The 22,750-nt window shown below is 36.7% G+C and overlaps 1 protein-coding gene and 1 long non-coding RNA gene across 6 annotated transcripts in view; one reads left to right on the forward strand and one right to left on the reverse strand.

The window, feature by feature from the left end:
* Window positions 1-22,750, reverse strand: part of BNIP2 (BCL2 interacting protein 2) — a 2,487,402-nt gene that overhangs the window by 1,074,728 nt on the left and 1,389,924 nt on the right. The gene's annotated exons all lie outside the window — the stretch shown is intronic.
* Window positions 17,718-22,750, forward strand: part of LOC122806727 — a 44,705-nt gene continuing 39,672 nt past the window's right edge. For both annotated transcript variants that reach the window (XR_006365546.1, XR_006365547.1), the window contains exons 1-2: window positions 17,718-17,801; window positions 17,978-18,133. This is a non-coding gene — a long non-coding RNA (uncharacterized LOC122806727). The remainder of the gene's footprint in view (window positions 17,802-17,977; window positions 18,134-22,750) is intronic.

A 22,750-nucleotide genomic window follows, 5' to 3' on the forward strand; every position in this document is an offset into this window, starting at 1 on the left:
AGCCTTTACACTGGATTTCTCTTTTAGAAATAAATATATATACTTTTCTTTGGCTTTATGCAATTCTTGCTTTGGCCTTAACTTGTTGAATACATTGTCTGTTAATATATACATCAATGATCATCTACGTTTCACCATCTTTATTTCTTTGATAATCTCACTGTTATTTCTATGTTCTTTGTTTTATCTTTCATATTAATATTGTATGAGTTTTTCTTTGTCTCTTCATTTTCAAAATCCCCTTCACTGTTTTGTGATTTTTTTTACCTTCCATGTGCTCTGCTACTTTATCTTCCTGCCTCTAAAATTAACTTCCTTGTATTGCTTCTCAGCATTTATACTTCTGCATAATCTTTTAAAATAATTATTTTTCTTGTATTTTCTGCACATTCTTCCTAAAGATGTGTTCTGCCTCCGAAGAGGATGCTCCTCAATGCAATATCCACAGTGTATTTTGTAAGTCTATCTCCTTACTAAGTCACTATGGAATTTACACACACCTCTTTTCTAACTGCTTCTATTATCTCACATTGTTTTTCTTCATTAACTCTCACCTTGCTTCCATTTTAGTAACTTCTTTATCTTTATGTCACTCAGTCTGCTTTGCCTGAACTTCTTGAATGTAAAGAGATCTACAAAAGTTTAGCAGGTTGTCTATGGTATTCACTCTTGCCTCAATGTTCACCAAAACCAGGAACACATTGAAACACTGTGGATTGGAGTTCAGAGACAGTCTAGTGAAGCTGATGCATTGTTGAATAAAAACACTTAATACTGAAAACAGTGACTGGAGAATGGAACTCCACTGCACAACATTCTCCTTGGTAATTTCTGGCTCAGCCAGGGCTTCCTTCTATATCCTGCCATTTTTATATGCCAGTATTAACTGGGTTTTGTTTTCACTGTTAATATCTATGAACTCACAATTCCTGGCTATTGTCTTTAGTCTAGTATAATATATTTGTGTGGCCATCTTTATTTCTGAACTTACATATTTCATATTCTGTATTCTTCATTGGCTTAAAGTGAATATTTAGTTTATTTAACACACACCTGCTGTTCTACAATATATAACATAGTTAATCTAGCAATTGTACTTATGCTTAATGCATCTGCATAACACTGAAGTCTGGCTATCTTCGTATTTCAGTGTGTGTCTGCATTTATTTTGTGTGTTACACTCTATTTACAACTTTGGCAGACTAGAGATCTCCATCAACATCTTTTTCATTTTCTGTGTGCTTAAACCTGAAATATTTTGTATTTCTGTTATTGTAAATCTTTCTTTCTATGTACCCCGTCTTTGCGACAATAATGAATTTTTGTAAAAACAATTGTTAACTCGGAGTTTTGTTTTCTTGCCTGCAGTTTTCTGTTGCAGATCATCATGTTTTCCGGAAGTAATAAGCGTGGTTATGAAGATTTGAAATAATAAATCAAAGTGCACTCAAGACTCTGTACTTCTTCCTAATGAATTAAATAATCTACCTTGACACTATTTCCATGCTGTCTTGCCTGTGGACTCAGAGGTGACACAACTTACTGCAGTTCCATTGGCATGTAAACAAAAGCTACATTGCGGGATAAATTCATCAGTATAGAGGCATTTTAAGAATGAGCAACTTTACAGTATTCACAAATGTAGCTATCTGCAAAACAGTCCTGAATAAACTGACAAACCAGCCATTTTTTAGAATTTTTGAATTACAAATTTAGAATGACAGAGAAAATGCAACACCAGTTATGTGCCAGTGGGGTACTGCCTTTTAATTCAGTCCATTCATTATCACTAACTTCCTGTATCTTCTTCTTGATTAATCCTCAGTAAATGACTGCTCAATGCTCACATTCTTGACCAATCACAAACCACCAATGCATTTCTATTGTAGAGAATGGATACCTAGAGAAAGAGTGGGTTTATCCTTATTCTGCAACCACAAATGGGTACTTAGTCAATAAAGCTCATCTTGCAAATGTCCTGGTTGCTAGTCAGTGCTACTCTGGATAACTTTCTAAACAATATGTTTTACTTTAAACATAAAACTATGCCTGATCTTTGGGGAGAAACTGAAAGGTCACTAGGGAGATTATTTAATTCAGTACAAATTCCTCTGATTCATAGTCAAGCATAAAAAGTCACTATTTTATATTCTATAGCTTACTGAATATTATCTTTAACATACTACTAGAAAACCTAAAATGTATAAATAAAACATTAGTAGTTTAAACTAAAATAATTTTGTGTTGCACATTTTCAGTGGCTACCACTGCATTAATCCACAAAAGAAACTATCACAACAATAAGAAAAATGAAACTCTTCAATATTTCTTTCTTTTTGCTGCTTAAGAAAATATTTATTTGTTGTGTTCATTTTGTTTATTTAGCACTATGAGCACCATACAACCAACATTATAAATGGCATATGCAAACTACTTAAAGACTACATGTATGGAAATCTATCAGTCTTAAATTAAATATACATTTAAAATCATTTGCAGCATTTCAAATCATTCTGCATATCAATGAGTACTGAGCTACCATTTGACCTTGATATACCTTTATCCATGTTTAAAATGCATTTTGTTTAAGGGAAGCTATAAACAAAACATTTCTGTCTATAATAGAATTATACTGAAGGTTCACTGCACCTGTAGCAAGCGAACAGTAAATGATGCAGCTTTCACTTTTTGTCTACCTCCAGCCATTTGCTCCAGGAAATATATAACAAGGATATTATCTCAGTAAATGAAAATCCTTACAGAAATTTAAAAATCTTACAGTACATAATCTTTCTGTTTTATATGCAGGAAGCCCATGAGTTAAATTGATAATAAATACATAGATGTGTATAATACATACATAGATGTGCATAATACATACATAGATGTATGTATATATATATATGGGTCTACTACTTTACAACGAACTGTCACTTAACTGAAAACGAAAAGTAAAACCCCACTTCAGCGAAAGTGCACTTTCGCTGAATTCTAGGTGCCCGATTGCCTCACAAATAAAAAAAATAAAAACATGCTTTTGCAGGGGGGCAACCCCCATGCATTCCCCCCCATGTGGGGGTATGTGTCCCCCACACCCCCCTACTTAAATATACCAACTCCGAGATCGCACTACAGTGAGGAAAAGGGAATATTCCCATTCCGCGCTGTATTGTGATCTCCGTAGTCAGTTTTCGAAGTTTCAGTACTTCCAAGTGGGTTCATACAAGTGAAGTTTGAAGTACTGAAACTTCGACCAAAAACAGTAGACCCATATATATATATATATATATATATATATATATATATATATATATATATATATATATATATATACACACACACACAAATATGTCAGGCATGGACAATAATGGCATTATAGCCTGCCAATACAGCAAAACAGTTACCATCATAGTAATTGTCCAAGCTGCTCTTAAAATATCTAAACTAATGCTTGCTTTAATATAATTTAATAGTTTATGCCAGGTTATACTGGCTTATAAAATAAAACTCTAAAGGACTTACTAGTAAGTGAAGACTATAATGCAACATACTTTTTAAAGACACCAAATTGCAGTGATCTCCTACACGCACCCCCCCATATACATTTCCATACATGCACTCAGGGCTGGACTTACCCATGAATGAATTGGGTAACTGCCTACAACACTGTGCTTATAGAGGTGCTCTTTCCCTATTTGTTTATTTATTTGTTAAAGCAATGTTTCTTTGCTCTAAAAATTATAGAAATAAAGCATAAAACTCTCAACTGTTCCTCATTTCATGAGAAGCTTTCAGATTTCAGTCCTCAAAATTAGTGTCAGTTTTTTCTGTTCTTTAACTGAACATGGCTCAGATTTCTGCTTTTCATTGGTTGACTTTTAGAGCAGTCAGAAACTGACTTCTGGAGCTTGTTATAGTCAAAATGACCAATGGTAGACACTACTAGATATTTCACTCCCCTGCTGTGTGTTCAAAAAAAACAAAAGGTGGTATCCACAGGGTCCTTGCAGTTTAATGGGGATGCTCGTGTTTTTCCTTCCAGGAAGAACAAGTAGAGGTATATTGAAGGTTACATTGGTTTTAAATTATAGACCAGGCTTGGAATTCATCCTAAAGTAAAATTTGCTTTTAGATGGAAGGCATATTTTCACTAGTGAGACATCTGCCAGCCTCATTAAGAATCATGGCCATCCAGGTAAGGGCCTTCATGCTTTTACTCACTTTGGAATACTTGAATGCAATTGTTGAGGAGGCAGCAACAGAGAATAGAAACATAAGCTGCATTTTATGAAACTGCTTTGTTGATGAACGTAGGGTGAAAGCTATAGTCAGTCCCACATATCACCTATTGCGGAGGTGGGTCTGTTTTAGAATGGACTTTTAAAAGCTTTACTATTTGTGTAGGCAGTTGGGATGCAGGGAATGATGTGGTGAGGTAACTGTTTTTGAAATAATGCTGGCAGACGCTAACCAGATATTTTGGGCAATATATCTGGCTTTGTGATTTGTGCTCACAGCTTAGATGACAGGAATGGTGCAATAAGTGTCATTAACTCATTAAACTGAGTGCTCCTCCAGGCATTTCGGCAGTTACCTCCTACTGTGCTTCTAGACGTCAGTTATTGCTTGTTCATATTTGCATTAATCATTTCAAAATCATGCTACATTCAAGGTATCAGAATATTTTATCTTGAAGCATACATGATGGCAAACACAATTTTATCGATACTTGACCTCTGTCATTGAGTATTATTTAGATCTGTAAGGAGATAAGTTTAATTTTTAAAGGCTCAAGCCACACCCACGTGGAGTTAAAGGTACACACTCAAAACAGCTGTACTGGAGGGAATGATTTAATTATACTAGCTAGGGCTGGAATACTTTGATGTGTGGCAATGTATTTGTGTAAACTGTGTAGGTGAAATAATATTGCATGGCTATCAAACATCAGGACTTTAAGGTGGGGGGACTGGGATTGGCTGGATGAAGGTAACTTGCCTTCTTGTCTTTGTCCTGTTTAAACAGTCCCTATCTGGCTTTGAAGGACTAGTGCGTTTTGTGATGAGTAAGACAGACTCCTGATATGCACAGACAGGATAGGTATAATTTTTGTGGATGTCTTCTGTGGAAGAAAATGACTAGCTGTCTGCTGTTGTTTGCTGATTATTTTGGCTCTGCAGGACTAATGTGATTATGTGAGGCAAAGTACAATACTTTAATGTGTGGCAACTGTTTGTTTGGAACAAAGGTGAAATACATACATTACATGGTCATCCTATTTTATCACAAACAGATATTTGAATTGGACATAGAAGTGGCTATAACTACTTGTTGAGGGTTGTCTGCATGAAAGTAACTGACCTGGCTGCACCACAGAATGCACAGACCTTCAATATTTCTGGGCGCTAGTGTCGTCTACACACCAAGGTTGTATGAGTGGCATGGGCTTAGTAATTGCATCTGCCCTGAACCCCACCTATTGTAAAACCATCCCTGCTCATAGTGTACTTGTGTGTGGTGGGAGGGGGCTTGTGATATTGTCATTATTTCTTTGGCATTTCTCCTAAACCTTAGAGGTCACTATATCTTGTTTTGGGCTGGGGACAATGTAGTCATTATTTTTTTTAACTTTCATAGAAGTGGATACTATGCTGCTTATATATGTCTGACAGCAAATATGTTAAACTCTATTTTTTTCAGGTTTGTCCCAGTCTGCCATCAGAAGAGTACACATAAGGTGGCTGTCTTTTGGGAAGAGGTGGGTGAAGCGGCATGCTGTACGTAAATATGACAGCAGCAGCCAGAAATATGACTGTAGACATTTGTGCCTTAGTTTTAATCCCAATTTAACAACAGAGGTGAATACACAGAATATAAATAAGTATTTTGAGGTAGGGGTAGGGGTAAAAGGATCTATTTCAAAGCATCAAATTCACTATTCATCGACACCACAACATAGAACAAGTCAGTCACCAAACATTTATATTGTCAAATGTAAACTCATCAAAAAACAGTTGCCTAGCTACTAAGATAGTGATATGTACCGTGGAATAACGCCAGTTACTAATATTATACAAAGAAAGCATGTAAATCTTAAACTGTACTAATAGTTTATATACATCTGTGAATGTTTCATTTAAATGTAATAAATAAAATTGATTGTAGAATGTAAGTTTGTATGTCAGGAGTAAATAAAAAGGATTCCTGTCAAATAATCAAATGGACAAATTGTTGATCATCATATGGTCAAACCATATCATCGACAATTCAGTCCGTTGAATCATTCTGATCGAGATCACATTACAGTAGGGATCAGGAAATTTGCCCTTTTCACCACTGTAGTGCAGTCTCGAAGTTGGTATATATAATTAGCAGGGGTGTGAGGGGTGGAGGGGGCTTTCTCCACTGCCAAAGCAGTTTTTGTGGTGTATGCGGTTGTTAGCATTTGCTTCTTGAAATGTTTGAGAAGAGTTGTTTAACTAAGACAACAAAGTACATTTTGAGATATTTCATACTGGCATCTGTTAAGTCCACGGGGTACGATTTCCCAAAGTGTGAACCACAAAGATGCCTTTATCATTTCAGTCAGACTATTTGAAAGAAAGTCAAGTGCTTAGTTTAGTTCCACTGTTTGATGGTATTTCAAATGGAAGCTAAATAAATGGTGCATTTAGCTTTCCTGTTACATTACAATTTCCCCATGCAATTTCTACTTTGCTTGCTTTGTGTCCTGGGTAACACAGGGATTATTAAACTCAATGGGAACTAGTGTTTTTCTGTAAAGTGTCAAAACTATGGCACTAGGCCTTTTAAGTCTTACTAGCTGCCTCCAGAGTAAATATACTGTTTTATTTTGGTATGTGTCTGGTCTGGTTATGGACGGCTTGCCCAGAACTCAGAATTACATGGAGGCATGGCAATGACATGTGAGATGCATATTACATTAGTGATCTGTAGATCGAAATGCAATTCACTTTATGGTCAGGGTCCTGAGAAACTAAAGCCATCATTCATGTTCTCCACTGTAGTTGCATGATTGCTCAACTCAAAAGAATTAATAAACCAGATAGGTTCATAAAAGAGGATGCCCAAGTTTTTAAAACCAGGTTAAAACTGAAGTGAACTTGGAAGCTGTAATAAAGTTAAAATAAAGAATTTTAGGCAGCACTCATCCTGCACCCTCCATTCACCTCATTTTCATCTGGGAGTCTTTCCAGCAAGTAATAGAATTTAGCAATGCGAGTAATAAAAAAAAAATTCCCTGAAAATCACTTATTTTAAGTTCTACAGTGATTACTCCAAAAATGATGTGCTCTGGTTGCTTTGTAGATGATAACTTGCATAAATTTGTATCTTTTGCACAAAACTCAAAATGCTACATTTAAGAAGCGCATGAGCCATTGAAAGTGTTTCATTATTGTTCTCTAGTATGGTGATAAGATGCATAGCAGCTTAACCAGTGTTTTGTAAACTCAGTAACAAAAAAAGAGTGGATTATAATATTTATATGTGGTACAGCAGACCTTTTGTGGTTCATGTGGATGTTGTCTTTGTGCTGAGTTTGTTTTGATGGACTGAATTGTCAATTACTGTATATGGGTTCAACCTTATGACGTTCGACAATTTTTGTGTTCAATTATTTGATAGGTATCCAAATAAAAAGCATTATATTACATATCTGTATGTGCTGAGTAAAACTATAAATTACAGCTATCGCTGTCCTTCTGACAGTTTACACTAGTTTTGTACATTGTTTTCTGCACCATTTAATGTATTGCATTTTAGTGTACTGTGTGCTGGAATGTTTAACATATCACAGTTAAGGTGATATTTTACTTTGGCTTAGTTTTTATTTTGTTTATTTTTATTTATTTATTATTTGTTAACCACGAAAGTCCGACTTGGAACAAAGCCAATTTTCAGCAGAGGCCTGGGGAGAACTGCTCCAAATGCATGTCTTTGTAACTTTGGCTTAGTGAATTACTTATATGATTTGTATATAAATACTTTAGTGGTAGAGTTGATGGGGCAGTATTCTATAAGTTACTGTTTCAGTTTATTTTGTATGTATATTCAGTTTGGGAGACTCTTATGTTTAATTTAGCATCTCACTGGGTTACCATGATGTCTGTGATATTGTTGGGTCTATATCAGAACATCAAAGTATTAAAACTTTGAAGTTCTGATATCGAACACTATTCAGTGAACACAAAGAATAGCGAAGCTGCAGAACAGCAAATTCTTTCTTCGGGAAAGAATTCATTTCACCGTTTCTGTGGCTTCGCTATTCTTAGCGGTGTGGTGGAAAGTTATGGGTTGGGTTCAGGTAAGTGTGCAATTGTTTGCACATTAGTGTTAGGGGCGGGTTAAGTGAATTTTGGTTAGGGTGTGGGTTAGGTGTGTGTGCGATAGTGACAAACTTTAGGGTCAGGGGCGGTTTAAGTGAGATAGGGTTAGGGAGCGGGTTAGGTGAGTGCGTGATACTGACGGACCTTAGGGTTAGGGTTTGGGTTAAGGTAAGTGGGTAGATAGTAGTGTATGTTTAGTTTAGTGTAGCGTTAGATGTAGGAATTTAAGTGTATATGTGTGGTTGCTGTTTGTTTGATGTGCTTGTGTTGTGTGTATGTGTTTCGGAGCAGCAAATTTTTTCCATGGGAAAAAATTCGCTGTTCTGAATGTTCAATATTTTCATGTTTAGATGTATTGGGGCTGATGAAATCGTGTTCGCTATTTTCGTCTTTCGATAACTTGATATAAATGCGATATTAGCTAACTATGGCAATTTGATGAAGTGGGAATCTGGGAACTTAACATTCAATGGATAAACTGTTTGATGTGATGTCGATGAATAGTAGTTCGATGAATAGTGTGTTCAATGCTTTGAAATAGATCTGGATCAGGTGTTATACCTAGATATATGTATCCTCACAAGCATGTGTCTTCTCAGTTTATTGAGAAATAAAAAAGTAAGATTGAATGCCTTTTCTGTATTTATGATTTTTGTGCTGGCCATCACTGGATCAAAAGGTTGGAATAACATTCTAAAATGCCCCATTGGAGCATCTATAACCTCATGGCTTCTGGGCACTTAGAAGCTCCCAGACCCCCAGATTAATTTAGTTATGGCAGGGCAGTTTTTGTCAGTTAGGTTATTTTTAAACAGATTTTGGAAAAAACAAAGTTGAAGAGTAAAACTAAATTCCCTTTTTTAATAGTGGTTTTCATTCAGGACATCATTGGATGAAAATGTTTTTTTTTTTTAATCTCTAAATCACATCTCAGAGCATCTAGAAACATCATAGCTTCTGGCTTAACACTATTATTTCCAGTGCAATTACTATAATTTATTCTTGGCCATTTAGGATGTGCAGAAAGGCTGCAGGAAAAAACAAAAAGTTGAAAGATAGAATTTCTTTCTTGGTCATAGTTTTTGTTTAGGCCATCACTGGATGAAAAGACTGTTACAAAAACCCTCTGAAATGTACTCATGTGGGGGCCTTGTGGCCCCCAGAGCCTGACCTTAATGCTGTTGCTTCCTCCACGGTTATGGGCAGGGAGCACTATGGAACTACTTTACCTAAGGCTGCCCCTTCGAGAACATATTAGATGTATCCCTTTACAGCAGACATTATCACTGGGCATCAATACAGCACATTTGCACATCCAGTTCTAGCATGAAGGTTGAAGGTTGTAGTCCCATGGTACAGAGAATGAGATGAGATCAGACCTCAGCAACCCTGTCATGTGATTATAGCATAAGGGAATATCATACTGATGAGGTGTGGCATTCTTCAGAAGAGAGATTAGATCCAGATCCCCTTTATTTATCTGGGTACTGTGCTGTCTTGTTACATTGAATGTAGAAGTAATGGAACTGAAGGAAAATTTTCTTAAAAGAAAATGGAATGATTTATTATAAAGCTTTACAAACCAGAAGCAAAAAATGTACAATGTACAGCTCAACAACAGAAGTGTCAACACTTATATAAAAATAAACAAAGAAAGAAGGGTATAGTGACTACAAAAATGACACTGGTATAAGTAAATAAACAAAAACCAACAAATGAACAGTACTGAAGGATATGCAGCAAGACTCGTCAAACCAGTGATATTAAGCTAAATTGTTTTCATACTTCCAGTTTCACAGCCCTTCTCCTCCGGCACTCTTTCTTTATCTAGTCTTTTACCGCCATTTCTAAATCATCTTCTGACCTCAAAATCTAATGATGTACTCAAAGGTACCTTTTTTTTTTCAAAAGCATATATTTAATAACTGCTAGAATCAGTCATATAGTGCCTTCTTCACACTCTCCCACTCATCACAGATTGTGTGGTTTCACAGTGAGGAGGGCCAAAATCAATCACACCTAACCTTCCCAGTCATCTTCCATGAAGGTCTTTTCAGCCTCACAGTAAACTGATAATTTTTTCAGTCACTTGACAAACACCTCATATACAGCTGCAATGTCTCAACTGTTTATATCATTTCAAGCACTGACTGACAAAATCTCATGAACTACAGCTCAACAAGTCTAAAAAGACTGATCAAAATGGCTACCAAATCTCTCAACCTCTTAGAGCAAAAAATCTAGACAAAGCCTAAAATGATGGGGGGATAAATAGAGACAGATTTTAAATATTGCTCTTACAAACTTAGAAGGTTGATAGAATAATAGATTTTGCATTAGCATGAATTTTCTGAAGGATGTGGTATATTAAACTCAAATGTTTGTCATTTTTTAATGACTCCAATCCTCAGCTATTTCCCAGAAAAGTACAGATTTTAGGAGGAACACACCAAAAATATGAGGCAAAAATCTGGACATTCTGCAAAAATCTGTACAGTTGAGAGGTATGATGGGCTACCACTCCTCAATTACCCCCCCCCACACAATTCTCTCTTTCAAACTGCTAAGCATAGCGTAGTATTGATTCCTTGATCAGCCATAAATACCCTTAAATCTTGTCTCTACTGTCTGTCCTTCAAATTTTGACCTGCCTAACGGCCTCGTATATCCTAGAAGTGACCTCACCAAACCTTGTACTAGCTTGCTTCTGATAGCTGATAAAACCTATTAACTTGTCTGAAACAATCTGCTAGCAGGAATTAGAAATTTGATTGTGTCAAGTCCATCCTCAGCCACTTTCCAACATACAAACTACCATTTGCGGAGATGGAGTGGCTGACTCTCCTCTCAATAAGACAAAACACATCACTTCCAAAGCACTAGGAAAACAAAGCAATCTCACCATCTAAATCATTGTCTGCAAATTCTTCTTCATTTAATCACATGCTTCATTTTCTATCTCTTTAAAATGTTACTCAAAGAATCAATATCACCATATTCTAATAAAAATTAATACCACCAATTTTACAACTATCCATAATCATCCAAGGCTCACTGCATCACCAGTCTGTATTGAATCATATTGTGCTACAATAATATAACAATTTGTACCTTTCACTTTAATTTCAGCCTTACTGTCATAAAATCAATAGCAGAATTCATAGACATTGCCATCACTCCAGGACAGAAAATGGTGACATCATCAGTAAACATTAATGCTTTCATTTCACCATTAAAAACACATGTATTGTATAATCCTTTTATGGATAATATTCCAAAGCAAACTTCCAGTCATGAGTGAATTACAATATCAGATACAGAGTACACTTCAACAGCATCAACCAAGCATTGTCATTTCCTGTAATTAACAGCCATCCATAGCAACACACAACTTCTCAGATGGATATAAACATAATTTCAGTCATAGTCACCTGCAAGTCTAAGTCCTAACAGCTGCAGTCGAGGAAAAGGAGCACTGTAGTCCTGCCACTCTTGAAAGCATTTTCCTCATTAATGTTGACCAACCATACAACCAACCAGCTCAATCACTTTTCTCTACTCCAGCCCAAACTTCCTTAAACAACATTAAATCATGTTGCTTTACATGTAATTTCAAATTACGTGCTTTACTCCCTGGTTCCAGATAGAAGTCCCCTTTTTGACTCTTTCAACCACAACCAAACCTAACAATTTCACATCTATATTTAGGAGACTAAAATGTTTCAATTTCCTCAGAATTCCGCAACTTAAGAATCAGCTTCACAACATTAAGGTATATACAAAGCAGGAACTTGAACCGTTACAGCATATCATTAGAGAGTCTTAACACCTTGTCTAGTTCATCACAGAAAGCATTATAAAACTCAGCACTGGCATATCCCCTCACTATACCAAAGTGTAACTTTCCGAAAGTAGTTGTTAACACCACAATGGCAAGCAGATGTGACAGACATATGTGAAAATCTCCTAGGACCTGACCTTCCCCACAACCTTCTTGGATGAACAAACTTCAGTATAGAATTTAAAGATGACCTCCTTCTATCATGCTCCAAAGTGACTGCTCCGCCATTCACATCTTATAGTCCTAACAGTAAAATCATATATTTCCATTCCACTCAGTAAGAAAAGGCGCATAACGATTATGTCTAAACTGAATTGTCATTCCGCTGATCTGCACAAGAAAAAGATGAAGAGAGTGCTTGAAATTAAGTTGATATGAAAAGCTGATTAGTCAATTACTGGAATTAAAATGACTCCACCAAAGAAAGAAGCCTATACAGCTTTTAAATATACATCTAGGAGATAACTGCTCATAAAATGGAAGAGAAATGGCAGAACCAGACCCATCTGTAAACCTGAATAAAATCATTTTGAATTGTATCTTTTTTTATCTTTTCTCTGAAGAAACTTGTTCTAATTGTTACGGCTACCTCATGATATTCTCTTCATAACAATATGTAATTCGTTTTCAGGTACTCTCTAGAAATCTTTTCAGTGGGCATAGTAGTACATGGTACATCCAATACAATGTTCTTCCTTTAAAATGTATCTTCCCCTAATGCAGATATTCCTTCTGCGTCAGTAATGACTCTGGTTAAAAAGAGTAACAGATTTGTCTTCCTCCCAAACACACATACAGACAAAGTTAAACTTCCTGCTGCACAGATTGATGTCACACAAACCCTTTAAAGTCTGCTATCCTGCAAATCAAGAATGCAGGTTTCATGCAAACAAGTATCTGCCTTTGCAAAAATGATGCCTAAAAACTTAAACCCATTTGTTACCGAAATATATCAAATTCAACATCAAGCTTTTTATGTAGCTATACTGCTGAGTAGAAACCCTCCCAATTTACCTTTTAATAATATCATTTGAACAAAATCCACACTCTAAAATATAAAGATTATATGGCATCATATTTTATTCAAGACCTACTCAATAAAGTGGAATATTATCATCACAGAATCAGTTTTCCTCAATTAGTATTAGCATTTGTAAAGATATAACCACTGAAACCATAAAAAAATCCATAGGTTACCCAAAATTAGGCTGCTTTAAAATACTACCTAATGACTTATGGTTCTGAATTTGAACAAACACCATAAGCTGCATAAAAATTACAAAAATTTGACAGATGTTATGACATACATATAACTTAACAGGGCAACATATTGGGTAGTCCTGTGCCATTAGAGTGACAGCACTAATGCTGAGGCAATATAAATGCCTTACATTGTAGTCATCCAGTGTAACAACTGAAAGAGTTTAAACACATCGGCTGGTGTGAAGCTGTGCTTTATCTAGTGACACTTCTACTCCATGCCACCATGATAGTGGAGGTTAGTCTGTCTAAGAAAAGGAGCATGACAGGGTGAAGCACCCATCATATTGTGTATTTTACTGGTTTACATGATGATGTATTTAAACTGATGCTGATCGCATTTAAAAGAGGGAACATTGAAATGATGTGCAGTGTGAACACTAAGGTATCTGCAGTCTGCTCTTCCTAGTATCAGTGGGTAAGCAGATGGCACAGTTTTGTCACACATGCAAAAAAAAAATCTGGTGGTGGAGCACATCTATAATATGGAGAATACTTTAAATGGGAAATGGTACTAGATATGCAAATATAAATTACTGGCAAAGTGCAGTGCTCAGTGATTAGATCTTTGTTTCACAGTTCCATGGTCATGTGTTCAGCTCTGACTTCTAGATATTGTCCTGTGTGGAATGTGCATGTCCTTCCGATATCTGCACTGGTTTTCTCCATACACTGTGTGTGTGTGTGTGTGTGTGTGTGTGTGTGTGTGTGTGTGTGTGTGTGTGTGTGTGTGTGTGTGTGTGTGTGTGTGTGTGTGTGTGTGTGTGTGTGTGTGTGTGTGTGTGTGTGTGTGTGTGTGTGTGTGTGTTTATGGTCCACAGCGCTTACCAAGTTAATAGAAATTAAATAAATAAACTGAATAAATGTGCTTACAGAGATGGCATTGCACTTCATAAGCATGTGTTGCATCATCCTGCACCAGATTTTAATGAGGATGCTGCTGCTTGCCCCTTAAATGTAAAGCTTTCATTATTTCCAAACAGAATTTCTGTTGTACGTAACAACAGGACATCTCCACTACCCCTAGCCTGATCAAGAAAATTCTCCAGCACGCAAGCAGCAGCATCCTCATTAAAATTGGTTACAGGATGTTTGGACCCCGCCAATTCTCCCCCAGATGATTCACGCCCAACCGATTCGACCCTGATGGTTGGACCCCAGTAAAAAATGTAACGTAAGTGAAGCCGAAGCACATCAAAGCAAAAATAGAAATGAAAGACTGTCTAAACATTCTTAAAATTGGTTTAGAAAGTATTTTTTTTCTATTTATGTGCTTCAACTACACTTACTTTAAACTAAGTGCAAATTGGAACTTTAATTATATATACAAAAACAGTAAGTGCCAAAAAAGACGTTTGCTGACTAATCTGGAAGTTCACAGCATTAACTAGTCTGGAGTTTCCGTATAATACTAACGTCATTATTACATAAAAATAAGAAAATTAGCGATAAATCAACAAGTAAGGATTAAAAATAAATTATATTTAAAAATGAAAACATAATGGGCAGTCATTTTGACAGATGTCTGCTTTGATGTTCTGTTTGTTTCCCTGTTGAAGTTAATGGGCTGTGGGTGTAAGCTGTAGAGGCACTGAGCATTGTGATAGTGAAATGGATGTTTGGCCCTAGAATTGCACTTATAAGCTTTGAACTACTTGTTGATACTTTTTACAAATAAATTCTTGAGTCCTTAAAAACAGTGTTTTACTTAGGAATGTTTGTGCACTGCAGGTAGATTAAACTGTATTGTGTGTATCAATGAACTGAACACGAACTAAACTAGTAATTTTGACAAGACTGGAGTTCCAAAACATGAAATGCTTTAATGGAAACAGAGTAAATTTACTCTGAAGTAGCCTGGTTTAATTTACGGGTGAAAGTGCTTAGTAGTGTTTTCGTTGTGTTCTGTATTTTTCTGTGGTTTCCATTAAAGCATTTCATGTTTTGGAACTCCAGTCTCAACAAAATTACTAGTTTAGGTTGTATTGTGTGTATGTTTGTCTTTGCACTCTGCAATCAAGTCCTCTGCAGCACTACACACTGTCAATGTTGCTGGAAATCAAGAGTGTTTGCATGTAGTCATACATCATTATCCACTTTCCTGAGGTTCTGATGTGCTTTGATGGTAGGCGGTGGGAAATGGTGAAAACTACATGTTGCTGCTTGAGCATTGGTGGTAGTATAAATGTTCAAGATGAAGAAGGCATATTAACCTGAATAAAAAATGTATTTCATTTAATTTTAAAGAAATTATTTATAGTAGATAATAGATTAGTTAACATATCAAAATAATATAAAATAAAAAATATATATATTTAATTGATGGAAAACATATGTCATAAAGTCTGTTATAAAGTAACAGTAGTCATAATATGTTAAAACATAACAGTAGTTATTATATGTTAAAGGTTTAAATGTTATATTTATACTAACCAATATAATAATTAAATAAAATAAAAATATTAATAAAAAATATATTTGCAATGAAAAATTAACAGTGTTACTTTTAAATCATTGATTAATTAATAACTTAATGATAAAGTACTTGAAAGAATATATTTGGGGTCAAATAGTCTGGGGTCAAATAGTCCGGGATCGAACTGTCCACTAAAAAATCACGTATACAATACATACAAATTTATACATGAAATTGTATAGAAATGCACTGGGGTTGAACTGTCCAGGGGCGAACAGTCCGGGGTCGAACTGTCTGGGTCAAATAGTCCTGTTTCCATTTGAATTATAATGGATGCTACATTTTATCTGCTCTTTCTAGCATCAGTGGGTAAACATATCTGACTGGCCTTAGCAATCTGGCTACTTTTTTGCAGGTATGAAATTAATGGTGCTGTGGATACAGACATGTTCCTGCTTGCCACGTCTTACAATTCAAAAAGATTTATCTAAGGCTACAGTTTTGATGGTTGACTGAAAATTTCTAGAGTATTGCAAATCTGTCAAATGTCTTCCATCCATGTCTTCATTTGTTTTAATGCTCTGTACAACAGGCACAGTATGCCACTTGTAATTTCTTTTTTTTTTACTTTGAGAAGTTTAACAGACAACAGTATGTAGTGGTATTTGCTTTCTGAAATGTTTGAAGAGAGTTGTTTAACTAGGACAACAAACTACATTTTGAGATATTTCAAACTCGCAGCTGTTAAGTCCATGAGGTTTGATTTCCCAAAGTCTCAACCACAAAGATGCCTTTTTCCGTTTCAGTCAGACTATTTGAAAGAAAGTCAAATGCTCAGTTTAGTTCCACTGTATGGGTTTGGTTGTGTTTCAAATCAAAGCTAAATAAATGGTGTATTTGGCTTTTCCTGTTACTTTTAAGATTTTTCTATGCATTTTCCATTTTGTTTACTATGTTTCCTGGGTAACATGGGGATTATAAAACTGATGAAGAACTAGTGTTTTTCTGTAAAGTGTCAAAATTATGGCACTAGGTCTTTTAAGTCTTACTAGCTGCCTCCAGAGTAAGTATACTGTTTTATTTTGGTATGTGTCTGGTCTGGTTATGGATGGCTTGCCCAGAACTCAGAATTACATGGAGGCATGGCAATGACATGTGAAATGCTTGTTACATTAGTAATCCGTGAATGTGAATGCAGTTCATTTTATTGTCAGGATCCTGAGAAACTAAAGCCATCATTCATGTTCTCCACTGTACCTGCATGATTGCTGAACTCAAAAGAATTAATAAACCAGCTAGGTTCATAAAAGAAGATGCCCAAGTCTTTAAAACTGGGTTAAAACCAAAGTGAACTTGGAAGCTATAATAAAGCTAAAATAAATAATTTTAGGCAGCACTCATCCTATACTCCCCCATTTCTTTCCAGCAAGTAATAGACTTTTGCCATGTGGTTTAATAAAAAATGAAATATTTCCCTGAAAATAAATTCTTTTAAGTTCCACAATGATTAAACTGTAAAAATGATGTGCTCTGGTTGTTAGGAGATGATAACTTTCAAAAATTTGTATCTTTTATGCAAAACTCAAAATACTAAATTTAAAAAAAAAAGCCTGAGCCCTTGAAAGTGTTTAATTATTGCTTTCAAGTATTGTGCTAATATATATATATCAGTTTAACCAGTGTTTTGTAAAATCAATAATAAAAAAAGAGTGGATTATAATATTTATATACGGTAACGTCGACTCTCTGCTCTGCAACTATGATTATCATTTTGCTAACTAGCTAAAGCCATTGTTTAACTATTGACTGACTGAATATGGGGGTCTTCTGATGTGTCATTAAATGTGTCTTCCTACAGGGCTGCCGGGAGAGAAAGGTGAAAAGGGTAATACCGGTACCGGCACACAAGGTCCCAGAGGGCCACCGGGTCCACCAGGTAAATGTTGATTGAATATATGTTTGCACTTTATCTTTTGTAGTTCTGTTTTACTTTATTAAATTCTGAAAGTTGTAGTGTGAAGTGGGGGAGTGCATGCAACCTTAGCAGTGCAGTTGTTTACATATTTATGCTGTCTTTAATTGCATTTTGGTATAACTTTTATTTCTGTGTAGGCCCTCAAGGTGAAGGCAGAACAGGAAGTCCAGGTCAGCCAGGTACTCAGGGTCTACGAGGCCCTCTTGGTCCTGCAGGACCACCGGGTTCAAGAGGACCTGCTGGAGCACCAGGATACTGTGATGCATCATCCTGTGCTGGTTACAGTGTTGGAGGTGAGTGCACATGCTCAGTATGTAATGTTGAAGGTAAATACACATGCTCAGTATGTAACAGTTGTAGGAATTAGTAAAATACATGGCTGCCTTCTAATATACACTAGTTCAGACTACAAAATAACATAATAGGACTGACCCACCACATAACAATAGTTAGGAGGAGGACGATGAATGTTATGAGGTTTTATCTTTATGTGTAGGACCAAAAAAGACATAGTATTTCTACACATTTACAGATCATACCTAACTTGCAAGAGGTATGTGACATTCAGCCATAAGATGTTAATAGTACTGAAGATGCTGTGTTATCCCAGAACAAGCAGAAATGTCCATTAGGGTACACTGGAACACTGTTTGCTAAATGATGTATACTACATAGCTTACTGTAAGTAAATAGCCTTAAATGTGGTAGTGGGATAACAAAAACCAACAGTTACAAGTGCAGGAAGAAAAACAATAAAGGTAAATAGAAAGTGGTGCAGGATCTCCTGTCTGTTCTGCTTTGAGCACTTCTTGTATGTGAAGCCCCAAAAAGTTAAATTTGTTTGGAATGAAAAGGTACATCACAATATATCAGGGTCCACTCTTTGGGATAGAATAGGCTACTGTAACACAAACTGAGTTTTCGTGGTGGAATTGTGCATACCAAGCATAGCTAAAAATGGACTTCTCCCTCCAGTAGACATACTAGTTTTATGAATGGAAAGATGAGGATATGTCTACTATGATAAAACAGTCTTGGATTAATATTATTTATTTATTTATTTACATTTGTTGACTGGGGATGTCCGACTGGATGCAGGTCCATTTTCAGCGGAGGCCCAGGGAGAAAAGCTCCACAAATTAAAATATTACAGACATAGTTACAGAAGAAGAATCCTAGCAATTAAAGTATTACAAACATAGTTACATATGAAGAACATAGTACATTCAGTAGATAACTAGCATCTGTTCCATCCACGAAGTCATAGCAATGAAAATACATGCTAATAGACTGAAAAACATTGAATACAACTTTGGTAAACCTTATATATATATATACATATATATATATATATATATATATATATATATATATATATATATATAAATATATATATATATAAATATTTATATATATATACATACATATATATATATATATATATATATATATATTTTTTTTTTTTGCAGAGGGGCAAGCCCCCATGAATTCCCCCCAACCATGCAGGGGAATATCTCCACCCCCTCAAAGTCATATATACTTATTATGATATTCACAGCTGTGGAAAAAAGGGAAAACTCCACTATCACTGAAAGTTGTTTCGGCAATATTTTTGATCTACTGACATTTTTTAGTTTCTGGTAGATTGTCACATTCCTGTTTCATACAGTACAGAAAGGTAAAATCTGTTAACTTACAATTTAAGAGTTGGTTAGCATGTGTTATTTAGGTAGAATATGGTAAAGTCTGTGGAGAAAGTACTGAAAAGGTACTTGTGTCGAAACAAGGGATAGGTAATCATAACCAAATTTACAGCATTTGAGAAAACAATATACAAGTCCACAGGTGATACAATTCCAAAACATATCTCTCTGCCTGCAGCACTAGTTCATATTAATACTAGTTAGCAAGCTACAGTTTGCAAAAATCTATCTTTTCCATCACAACTTGAACAGCAGCCTTCACTTATTTGCTTATAATTACAGCAGCCAGGGGGCAGAGCTAGATGGTATGTGTGGGAGTCATGCCAAAAAAATTTCAGGCACTCCATTGCATGCATAACTGCATCCTTTTGCTATACAGCCTTTTCCAAACAGTTTAGAAGTAACATCATAGCTAAAACATATATTTTTCATATTTTGCAGTTGCCCCTGCTATGGCTATAGTAGGCATCCTTCGATCCCAAAGGATCATGGGTTTGTGCCTCTATTGGACTGATTCAAGCAGCATGTTCTTTGGCTGTGCAGTCTAGTTCGAGACTGGCAGTCCTTTTCACATTCTGAGCAGCAGTAGGCAAATTTTGGTCTGGTATCATGGGCACGGATCTTCCTGAGGGCTCTCATCCTCTGTTCTCCTTGCCAAGGTGGTTTCTTGCATAGTGAGAGCTTTCTTCACTTCTCATTTCCAGGCAATCTTGTCTGAGGCAAGAGATTACCAAATGTTCACACTGATGGAGAAGGAGCTGAGGTCAAGCTTGCATATGTCCTTTTAGTGAAATTTTGGTTGCCCTTTTGGTCTCTTTCCAGACTCCATCTCTCCAAAAGGGAGGCCTTTCAGTATTCAGCCATCCATCATGCATGAGACATGAAAGAACCAGTGCATACGTTTCTGATTCAAGAGAGTGAACATGGAGGTGGTGCCCATCCTGTCAAGCATTGTGATGTTGTGGATCTTGTCCTGCCATGAGATACCAAGCATGTGCCTAAGGTAGCGCATATGGAATACACTGAGCTGCTACTCCTGTTTTGAGTGCAGAGTCCATGTTTCGCTGGCATGCGACAATATGTCCAAAATGCAGGCTGTGTCGAACTGCATCCTGGTGTGCACAGTGAGCTTATTATTCGTCCACACTCTCTTTGTGAGCCTGGAAAATGTTGTGATGGCTTTGCCAATGTACCTGTTGATCTCGCTATCAAGTGACAAGTTGTCAGTGATTGTAGAGCCTAGGTAAACAAACTCATGGACAACTTCCAGCACATAGTCGTTCACCCTAATTGATGGCTCATTGACCACATTTTTATCCATCACCTGGATCTTGTTTAAACTGATTGTGAGGCCATATTCCATGCATGCATCCGTAAAGCGAGTCATGAGTGACTAAAATTCTTGCTGAGTGTGAGCCAAATTAGCTGTGTCATCAGCAAACAGGAATTCCTTTAGATGCTTTCTAAGCATCCTGGTCTTTGATCTAAGGTTCAACAGTTTGAAGAGGTTGCCAACCATTGTAGTTCAGAGAAGCATACCCTCTGTAGCAGTTCCAAACACAAATTTCAACAGAACTGAAAACAAGATACCAAGCAATGTTGGAGCCAGTACGCACCCCTGCTTTACTCCACTGAGAATCTCAAAAGTTTCAGATGTAGATCTATCATACATGATGGTCCCCTTCATGCCTTCATGGAAGGTCTGATAATACTAAGCAATATGCAAGAATAGCCGAACTTTGTCAGAATCGCAAACAGACCTTTCCTACTGATGAAGTCGAATGCCTTGCTTAGATCAATGAAGGCAATATACAGAGGGTTTTTTTTTTGCTCCCTGCAGTTTTCTTGTAGTTGCCTAACAGAGAAAACCTAGTCTATAGTTGACCATCCAGCTCTGAACCCACACTAAGACTCGGGGTAAACTCTCTCTGCAAGAACATGGAGCCTCTTCAGGACAACACATGCAAACAGCTTCCCAATAGTACTGAGAAGGGAGGTGCCATGATAGTTGTTACAATCCCTTTTGTCACCCTTATTCTTATAGATAGTAACTATTATAGTATCCTTCATATCTTGTAGTACACTACCTTCTCTCCAGTATTGGAAAAGTATTGCATGCAGATTTGAGATTAGGGTACAGTTGGCACATTTAAGGATTTCTGAGAGAATACCATCTTTCCTGGGGGCTTTTCCAGAAGAATGTGCTTTTAGTGCATCACTGAGCTCCTCCAAGGTGGGCTCAGCATCAAGTTCGGTCATAGCTGGCAGAGGGTCAATGGCATTCAGGGCTCTTTCCATAACTACAGTCTCTCTGGCATAAAGCTGAGTAGTGTTCCACCCAGCATTCCATCTGTTTGGTTCTGTCCTTCAAGACCTCACCTGTGGCCGACTTAAGTTGGGAAAGCTTCCTCTGTAATGGACCAGTGGCTTGCTTGATCTCATTGCACATTCCTCACATGTTACCAATGCCCACAGCCTGCTGAATCTTGAACCAAAGTTGGGGCCAGTAATCATTTGCACACCACCGAGCTACCTGCTGCACCTGATTCTGAGCACACCAGAGTGCCTGCAAGTTCTCCTCATTGGGTAGATACCTGTATGCAGCTAGTACCTGTTTCTTCTTCTCAAACAGGGATGTCAGCACTTCACTGTAGGCTTCAAACCAATTAGCTCACTTGACTGTCTTCTTCCCAAAGATGCCCAGTATTATAGATAGCATCCCATAGATTTCCCATCTCTTAATAGTGTCAGTGTCATCCAGGCAGGCCAAGACCTCTTTAAGTGTTTAAAAAACTTGGGTACTTTTGAAGGGTCAGAAGTCTTGCCTATGTCAATGTGTGGCCTCTCTTCCTTTTTGGAGTGAAATAACTTTCATGTCTGGATGTTCACCTTAGTACACATGAGCAAGTGGTCAGTATCACAGTCTGTGCTGTGGTAACTGCATATTACCCTGACACTACCTAAACTATCTCATTTGGTAACCAGGTAAGTTGGTGCCAATATTCTATCTTGGGTATTGACATTGAAGAAGATGTTGGCTATGCAGATGTCATACTGAGAACAAAGTTCAAGGAGACACTGTCCATTTTCATTCCATCTTTCCTGTTCCCAAATGTCCCAGACAAGATGGCCAGCTGTGATGGTCATTGCCAACTCTGGCATTAAAATCACGAAAAAATAATAATGGTTCATGAGAAGGGATCTCAT

This window comes from Protopterus annectens, chromosome 7.part0 (assembly GCF_019279795.1).
Source record: "Protopterus annectens isolate FY-2018-M chromosome 7.part0, PAN1.0, whole genome shotgun sequence".
Taxonomy (NCBI): Eukaryota; Metazoa; Chordata; order Ceratodontiformes; family Protopteridae; genus Protopterus; species Protopterus annectens.